Genomic DNA, 10,017 nt, shown 5'->3' on the forward strand with positions numbered 1-10,017 from the left:
AAATATAAGTAAACAAGTAATACTGAGAACATGAACTGTAGTCATAGAAAAATACAGCACAGAAACAGGCCTTTCACCCTATCTGGTCCGTGCTGACCATTTAAGCTCCCATTGACCTGCACTGGACCATAGCCTTCCACATCCCTACCATCCACGTACCTATCTTGTCTTCTCTTAAATGTTGAAATTGAGCTTGCATGCAGCACTTGCGCCGGCAGTTCGTTCCACATTCTCACGTCCCTCTGAGTAGGGGAGTTTCAAAGATTCAATGTATGTATAAATTGCACAAACCTGAGATTTGATTGCATACAGGCAGCCAGAAACCTGAAAGAACCCAATTAAGAAAAAAATAAATACCAACACCCAGTGCACATCCGTGCCATCCGCTTTCCATCCGTGCCGGGTTGAGCGTTGAGCTAGCCACTCGGCCTCGTAAAAAAAAAAACAAGGGTCGAGTCAGGAACGTTCATATTGTGACCCGGTTAATCCAAAAGGAGACCAATCCTTACATTACGCGCCAGAAAAGAATAGCTGACTGTCTGGTGTGACAAGCTATGAATGAACCCAGTGCACAGAGAAAGGGAAAAACTGATTATGCAACCAATAGAAGCGAGGAACAGCATTCCAAACAAAACTGAGTCCTTAGATCCAAATCCTCAGAGTAGGCCCAAAGCCATGGTCCCAGTTCATCATATTAGCGGAGCAAATCGGCGCAAAACTCACAGACATGAAGCACAGCAGCCAGAACAGCCTCACAGCCTCAGACAAAGTGAGGTTAAAAAGCGTTGATCTTATCTGGGAACAAAGTACTGTTGTCAGATATGTTATTTGGTTTTTTGTTGTCGGGGGTGATGGCATTTAAGTCCTGTTGCAGTTGTCAAACATCCTTCTGTGATTCAGATTTGGTCCAGATTTGCAACCGAAACAGGTGATATGACTCTAGAAGTCATACCTGCACCTGTCGTACTTTCCTGGGTTGTCAGTCTTGAATGTTACCAATCTCGCCCTCAGCAGATTGCAGATCTCTTGATTTACCCAGGGTTTCCAGTTGAAGAGACTCTGAATGATTTTGTGGGACACACTCATCAATGAGTGTCTTTATAAAGTCGATAGCAACTGTGGCATATTCTCTTAGATCCTCTGATGAGTCATTGAACATTGTCTAGTCCACAGACTCAAAGCAGTCTTATAGCTGCTCCTTTGCCTGCCGTGACCACCTCTTTGTTGTCCTTACCTCTGCTGTTTTGCTTTTTAGCTTCTGCCTGTATGCAAGTAGTGGGAGGACAACTGTATGACCAGATTTCATGATGTCTGGTCTAGGGATGGAACAGTAGACATTCTTGATGGTAGAGTGGCAGTGGTTGAGTGTGTTAGTTCTGCTGGTACTGCAAGAGATGTGCTGATGGTATTTGGGCAGAGATTCTTCAAGCCCGTGTGTGCTACTTCTAATGTAACCTCCTTGAGGTTGCAACTGATTCACTGATTTATCAATCTATACCTTGGAATGATATAATATGAAGTTGTTGGTCAATATATTTCAATGTCATAATTATTATTCATTCTTTATTGTTGAATGTGGTTTGTGATCTACTTTCAAAGAAATTACCACATTGTAATTGTTAAGAAAATAAGATTTACATTTGTACAGTATTTTTTACAATCTCAGTATACTCTACCTCAATTCACAGCAAACGAAGCATTATTGAAAATTAGTCATTTTTACAGTGTAGCAAAAATGGCCAAATTACACACAGCAAAATCCTCTAAACTGCAGTGGTTCAAAAGGTCATAGTCTGTTTCAGCAATGCCATTTGAGGTATTAAGTGTAATATTACAAGTAAACACTTGTGTTGTAGAGTTTCCCAGGAAACCTCTCACAGGAATTCTAACACCTGCAGTCTTATTTGGTTGCTTGACTCTCCTACCTTACAATCTAATCTACTCTTCCTCCTCCACAAAGGTAGCATATATTGAAAGGTAAAAGCACAAATGAGTGCAGCAAGAAGTTGTGTAGCAACACACACAAACTGCTGTGTCTGTTATAAACATGCTCTGCCATTCAACAAAATCACATATGACCTTCTATCTCAAATACCAATTTTCTAGCCTCATACCCACACCCATCGATTTGAATACAATCGTTGACTAAGATTTCACAAACTCTGAGTATAAAGTCAACGACTTCTCTTCCTTGCAGCCCTAACTGGCTAATTGCATATTTTGAAACTCTGAACCTTGGCTCTAGAATTGTAGGTCAATGGAAATAACACTACTGTGCCAAATTCAATTTTAAAAATGTCATACTTGTCATTGTTCCCAACTGTACAGAATAGAGGCTCCACTTATTCTATCCTTTCTCAGATTTTCGATGCAGAATTCCAAGAAATGGCAAATATACACTTTTTTAGAAATTAAGATCTCAACAACATTGTACATAATTGTAGTAAGGTAACATGAGAATTTTTGCAGGATCAAAAATGCCTTAAAGCATTTGATGACAAATATTCTATTCAGGAAGCTGACATTGCTGTTGCTGAGGGTGTGTACTTAATAGCTGATTGTTTACATCTTAGAACATAAAAATTGACAGCACATTACAAGCCTTTTGGCTCACAATGCTGTGCTGACCATGTAACCTACTATAGTAACTGCCTAGGATTTCTCTAGCACATAGCACTCTATTTTTCTAAGCTCCACATACCTATCTAAGAGGCTCTTAAAATACCTTATTGTATCTGCTTAACCACCGCTGCCAGCTGGACATTCCACACACCCACCACTCTGTGTGAAAAACTTACCCCAATATCCCCTCTGTAACCATTTCCAAGCACCCTAGAACTATGCCCCCTCACGTTAGCTATTTCAGCCCTGGGAAAAGCCTCTGGATATCCACACGATCAATACCCCTCATCATCTTATACACCTCTAACGGGTCACCTCTCATCCTCTGTCGCTCCAAGGAGAAAAGGCCAAGTACACTCAACCTATTCTCATAAGGTACACCCTCCAAACCAGGCAACATCGTTGTAAATCTCCTCTGTACTCTCTATAGTATTCACATCCTTCCTGTAGTGAGGTGACCGGAACTGAACACAGTGATCCAAGTGGGGTCTGACCAAGGTCATATATAGCTGTATCTTCTTTCTTTTCTTCCAATTCCTCCCAGTTGTGGTAATGTTGATGTTAAATCTAGTGTCCTTTTTGTTCCATTTTAGTAGGCAAATATTCTTATCAGGTGGCCAAATTATGGAACTCACAAAGACAACAATGATGTAAAAGTCTGGCTGGGAATACTGTAAAGTGCTGCCCGATTGGTAGTGACGCCAAATTTTCATTTATCATAATGTACTCTAAGCACCTGGCAGTGTGTGGCTGTGATTTCAAGTTGCTCACCTGAGCTGTTTGGAGCTCTGAGTGAAATAAACAATGAATGGGGCAGGATTTCGTCTGACTTCCAGGAAGTGTGGCTGCTGAAGAAAGGAAGCCAGTAATTATTAGCTAATAATGAATGAATCTTGAGAAGTGTTTTGTTGACATTGGAAATGCATCTTACGTGGTCTACCATTAGCTGGATATTGAAATAATGCATGTTGTTCCCATTAATTCTTATTGGTATGTTAACATAACAATTGTAATGGTCATTTAAGTGTGGAGAATGAAAGCCTATACTTCAGATAAACTGACAATAACTGCAAATGCCAGAGTTCATTTTTTTGTTATTACGAGTTGACAGCAAAGTCAAAGTCCTCTCACTTTCAGTCTGAGGGTAATATACTGTAGTTGTAAATTGCAAACTTTGAGATGCTCTGTAGTTCAGATGTAGCAATGTACAACAATCCTGAGGCCAAGGGGTTGAGGGTGATTATATTTTACGCCATGATAACAATATAGGTTCTTGATGTTCTCTGCTGTCACAGATAAAAGTGAGTACTACCTTCTGAATGTACCTCCCTCTGCAACTGGATCCTCAGCTTCCTAACTGGAAGACCACAATCTGTGAGGATTGGAAGTAACATTTTCACCTCACTGACAATCAGCACTGGTGCACCACAGGGATGTGTGCTTAGCCCACTGTTTTACTTTTCTACATCCATGGCTGTCTAGCTAGGCATAACTCAAATGCCATCAAGAAACTTGCTGATGATACAACCATTGTTGACAGAATTTCAGATGGTGACAAAAGGGCATACAGGAATGCGATATACCAGTTAGTTGAATGGTGTCACAGCAACAACCCTGCGCTCAACATCTGCAAGATCAAAGAGATGATTGTGGACTTCAGGAAGGGTAAGACGAGGGAACACAAACCAATCCTCATAGAGGGATCAGAAGTGGAGAGAGTGAGCAATGTCAAGTTCCTAGGTGTCAATATCTCTGAGGACCTAACCTGGACAGAACATATTAATACAAATATAAAGAAGGCAAGACAATGGCTATATTTCATTAGGATTTTGAGAAGCTTTGGTTTGTCAACTAAAACAATCAAAACCTTCTACAGATGTACCATGGAGAGCATTCTGACTGGCTGTATTACTGGTCTGGTATTGGGAGGGTGGGTGGGGAGCTACTGCACAAGATCAATGCAAGTCTTGTAAAATTAATCAGCTCCATTATGGGTACTAACCTCCATAGTATCCAAGACATCTTCAAGGAGTGATGCCTTAGGAAGGCGATGTCCATCATTAAGGATCCCCACCACCCAAGATATGCCCTCTTCACACTGTTACCATCGGGATGGAGGCATAGAAGCCAGAAGGCACATACTCAGTGATTCAGGAACAGCTTCTGCCATCCGATTTCTAAATGAACACTACTTCACTGCTTGATTTATCTATGTTTTTGCACTACTTATTTAACATAACTATTTAATATACACATACTGTATATATACTTTATATAATTCAGTTTTTCTCTATATTTATTTATCACATACAGTAGATAGGAGTTGGGATGTTGTGTTGAAATTGTACATGACATTGTCGAGAACGCACCTGGGGTATTGTGTACAGTTGTGTGTCCTGTTATATAAAAGGTATTAAACTGGAAAGAGTGCAGGGAAGATTTATGAGGATGCTGCATGGACTTGAAGGCCTAAGTTAGAGGGAGAAGTTGGTCAGGCAAAGACTTTGTTCCCTGGAATGTGGGAGATTGATGGGTAGCCTTATAGAGGTGTATAAAATCATGAAAGGCATAGATGGGCTGAACACACCTAACCTTTTTCCAGGGAAAGAGAACTAGAAAGTAGATAACATAGTTTTAACATGAGAGGAAAAGATTTGAAAAGGACCTCATGAGGAACTTCTTCATGCAGTTGGTGGTCCATATGGAGTGAGATGCCAGAGGAAGTGGTTGAGGAAAGTACACTGATAATATTTAAAAGTCATTTGGGAAAATATTCGATAGAATCAGTTTAAAGGGAATATGGGTAGCCTCCGACCTGATACCACGAACATCAATTTCTCGAACTTCTGGTAATGCACCCCCACCCCTGTCACCATTCCCCATACCCTTTTCCCTCTCTCAACTTATCTCCTTACCTGCCCATCACCTCCCTCCGGTGTTCCTTCCCCTTCCCTTTCTTCCATTGCCTTCTGTCCTCTCCTATCAGACTCCTCCTCTCCAGCCCTTTATCTCTTTTACCAATCAACTTCCCAGTTCTTTACTTCTCCCTTCTCTCTCCCAGTTTCATCTATCACCTCTTACCTTGTATTTCACCCTCCCCTACCTGCACCTTCTTACTCTGACTTCTCATCTTTTTTCCCCAGTCCTGATGAAAGGTCTTGGCCAGAAACATCGACTGTTTACTCTTTTCCATAGATGCTGCCTGGCCTGCTGAGTTCCTCCAGCATCTAGAGTGTTTTAAGAGGTCTCAATAGGTACATTTAATGTCAGAGAAATGTATACGATATACATCCTGAAATTGTTTTTCTTCGCAAACATCCATAAAAACAGAGTGCCCTAAAGAATGAATGACAGTTAAATGTTAGAACCCCAAAGCCCCCCCAGCACCCCGCTCCCACGCATAAGCAGCAGCAAAGCAACGACTCCCACCTCCCCCACCAGCAAAATAGCATTGGCACCGCCCACCGATAACTCAAGTATGCAGCAAAGCATCAATAAAGACATAGAATTGCAGTACTCCAAAGACTACTCGTTCACCCAGTAATTCAACATACCACAGGCTCTCTACTCCTAATAAGGGAAAAAGGGGTGTCCCCATGTCAGAGCGAGAGAGGAGACATAACAAAATAACTCATCGATTTATGGTGTTAAAAGTCTGTTGTGTTGCTTTTTCTGAGCTCTGTTTCCAAACAACCAAGGCTTCTGGGTACACAGTCAGCAGCCAGCTCACTGCTTTCGATCTTCCATCTCCCATGACGCATCAGGCAGCAGCACCGACTTTGAGTCTGCCCGCCTCCAGAGTCACAAAAATCCGGCACCCTGAAGGCACGCTAGACTTCTCGGCCGTGTCCTTGGCATATCAAAAAGCGGCCAGTCGTGAGACCCTGAGACCGGTTCCCATTTCCACAAAGAACCGAAGTAAGCATGTAACTCCAGGTCAGGGTCTTCAAAAGAACCCTGAAAAGGAAAAAAAAAAGATAGTGAAGATAGAAATAGAGCTGTTTTCAAAGATGCAAACAAAGGAGTCATTGTTAGGTGCCATCGTCCTCCTAAGCTCTATTAAACTGAAAAAGGAACCATTTGAAAATACCCATTAAACATTATCCATTTACAGGAATTTTTGTCAGTTCCAAAAAAAGTATATTTGAAACACGAACTTGTTTGTAATGAAACAAATTTATTGCTGACAGATGTTTTGTTCTTCAAAGGTTAAGCTGTCACATGTAACCAGAGAAACCCTTCTAAACCTCCGATCTAGCAAGATCAAGATCAACAACACCCTGGCGAAGCTACTGACCCAGCTGGAGACCACCGCGCCAGAATTGCTTCTTAAACTCCGGACCGCACCTGGACACGACCAGCGAATCCCACCATGTTCCTGGAGACCCACGGTCTGCTACCGTGCCGGAGGGCTTGGAGACATGGCCCATTCTGACCAGCAACTCTCCGGAGCAGACGACCACACAGAAGTGACGGCTAAGACCTCAAGGTGCCACAGATGCTTCCCCGGAGCCACCACCGTAAAGCCCCGTTGGTGGACATCCACAGCTGCCAGAAGTGAGGCCTCCGCCACCAACCTCAGAAATCGAGCCCGAGGCTCGGCTGGAGCGGAGGCCTCCGCAACCGTGTCTCGGCTTTAGGACTTGTTTCAACGAGGAGCCTGGCCCTCCGGGATTAAGTGTTGGCTTCGAGGCCCGACCTAATCGACAGCCGGGCCCCCAGCAGCTGGAAATGGCAGTGGAGCCTCCTCCGTTTCTCGGCCCGACCCGGAGCGTCCGACAACGTGACCAGCCGATCAATACCCGCGGGATGCGTCCACCAACATCAAAGAGCTGACAACAACACACTACGTTGATGGAAACCTGGAAAGATGCACTATTTACCAAGGAAGCGTGGAAAAAGAGCTGGGCTGCTGGTCAGATTGAAGCAGAGGGGGCTCAGGGTCCCTGTGCCCACCATCCTACTAGCTAATGTGCAAGCCATAGAGAACAAGGTGAATGATCTTAAAGGGAGACTCACCTACTGCAGGGAGATGCAGAACTGCTGTGTATTCTGTTTCACCGAGACCTGGCTCTCCCCTGCCACCCTCGACTGCCATCCGACCGGAGGGCTTTTCAATCCATCGGATGGACCGCACGGCATCTTCGGGCAAGACGAGGGGAGGTAGTGTCTGCCTACTGATCAACACTGCGTGGTGCTCGGACACAATGGCACTGACAAGCTCTTGCAGCCCGAACCTGGAACACCTGTCGGTGAAGTGTCGTCCCTACTATCTGCCACGGGAATTTACCTCGGTCATACTGACAGCAGTCTACATTCCTCCCCCCAGGCGGACATGGAGTGTGCTCTGAACATACTGTATGCCAACATCAGTGAACTTGAGACCAGGTATCTGGAGGCTTTGCTCATTACAGCCGGGGACTTTAACCAGGCCAACCTCAGAAAGGCACTGCCAAAGTTATACCAACATGTCTCCTGCCCCACTAGAGGCCCGAATATTCTTGACCACTGCTACACAGCAGTCAAGGATGCCTACTGTTCCGTCCCACGACATCACTTCAGAAAATCGGACTATCAGGCCATACTCCTCCTCCCGGCTTACAAACAGAAACTGAAGCAGAAGGTCACGGTGTCAAAAGTAGTGTCGCGTTGGACGGAGGAAACGGATGAGGACCTCTGTGACTGCTTTGAATCGGTGGACTGGTTAGTATTCAAGGACTCGGCAGCTAACCTCGGTGAGTATGCCTCAGCTGTTACAAACTTTATTTGGAAATGCACGGAGGACTGTGTGTCTCACAAGATGATCCGGGTATTCCCTAACCGGAAAGCTTGGATGAATTATGAGGTCAAGTCCTTTTTAAAGGCTAGGGCTGTGGCTTTTAGGTCCGGGAATACCAGTCGCTACACGGATTTCAGGCATGAACTCTGGAAAGCCATTAAGGGCACCAAGAGGCAATATCGAGCCAAGTTGGAAGCCCAGGCTAACCAGAGGGATGCCAGTAGACTATGGCAGGGTCTAAATGAGATCACTGGGTGCAAAGAAAATACATTGAGCTTTAAGTTCCTTGGGGTCAATATCACAAATGACCTGTCTTGGTCCAACCAAGCAGAGTCCACTGTCAAGAAGGCCCACCAGCGCCTGTACTTCCTGAGAAAACTAAAGAAATTTGGCCTGTCCCCTAAAACCCTCACTAATTTTTAAAGATGCACTGTAGAAAGCATTCTTCTAGGGTGCATCACAACCTGGTATGGAAGTTGTCCTGTCCAAGACTGAAAGAAGCTGCAGAAGATCGTGATCACAGCGCAGCACATCACACAAGTCAATCTTCCATCCTTGAATTCACTTTACACTGCACGCTGTCGGAGCAGTGCTGCCAGGATAATCAAGGACACGACCCACCCAGCCAACACACTTTTCGTCCCTCTTCCCTCCAGAAGAACGCTCAGGAGCTTGAAGACTCATACAGCCAGATTTGGGAACAGCTTCCTTCCAACTGTGGTAAGACTGCTGAACGGATCCTGACCCAGATCTGGGCCGTACCTTCCAAATATCCAGACCTGCCTCTCGGTTTTTTTGCATTACTTTACTTTCCATTTTTCTATTTATGATTTATAATTTAAATTCTTAATATTTACTAATTTTTACTATTTTTAATATTTTTAATCCAGGGAGCGGGAAGCGCAGAATCAAGTATCGCTGTGATGATTGTACGTTCTAGTATCAATTGTTTGGCGACTATAAAGTACATATAGTATATAAAGTATATAAAGTCTATATAGTATATATAGTATATAAAGTATATAAAGTAAAACCTCTGTAAACATAACAAAAAAAATAGCAGAACCCCTGGGGCAATACTCTTTCAGTGTTGCCCAAAACTGACACTGAACCATTGTCCCATTCTGTGGAAGAACAACAATATATAGGAGATGCATCAAGCATGTTTGAGAAACATCGGCATGTGTCACACATTAAGACTTCCTGTCCAATCTCGAAGCTCTTTGCTCCTTCACTTGGCAACTGGCTAAACTGTTTATTCTGCACTTCTCTCTGTAGATCTGGTTTCAGGAGGTCTACGCAAGATCTCAGGGTCCTGTTCCTGAATAGCATTGCAAGTGTTTGATTTGTTGTGCATGAACAAAGTTCCCATACACAAAAAGGAAGCTGTCCACCTTGTGCTGTAGAGAAATGTCCTCCTTGTCCATCACTTTAATGGACTTTTTGAAGGTTTGGATAAACACGTCAGCTAACCTATTCATTGCTGTATGGTGAGAAGCTTACTTGAAACGTCTGATGCCATTTTTCTTCTTGAACAGTTGGTATCCTTCAGACATGTATTGTGGTTTGTTGCAACTCACAATTTGTTCTGGTAATCCATTTCTGGTGAAGGTAGT

General features: G+C 43.6%; 1 long non-coding RNA gene across 1 annotated transcript in view; it reads left to right on the plus strand.

Moving 5' to 3' along the window:
* Positions 1–8,476, plus strand: part of LOC140186787 (uncharacterized) — a 37,702-nt gene extending 29,226 nt beyond the window's left edge. The window contains exon 3 of the long non-coding RNA XR_011882944.1: positions 6,831–8,476. This is a non-coding gene — a long non-coding RNA (uncharacterized lncRNA). The remainder of the gene's footprint in view (positions 1–6,830) is intronic.
* Positions 8,477–10,017: the final 1,541 nt, after the last annotated feature.

The sequence above is a fragment of the Mobula birostris genome, chromosome 23 (genome assembly GCF_030028105.1).
Source record: "Mobula birostris isolate sMobBir1 chromosome 23, sMobBir1.hap1, whole genome shotgun sequence".
NCBI classification, from domain to species: Eukaryota; Metazoa; Chordata; class Chondrichthyes; order Myliobatiformes; family Myliobatidae; genus Mobula; species Mobula birostris.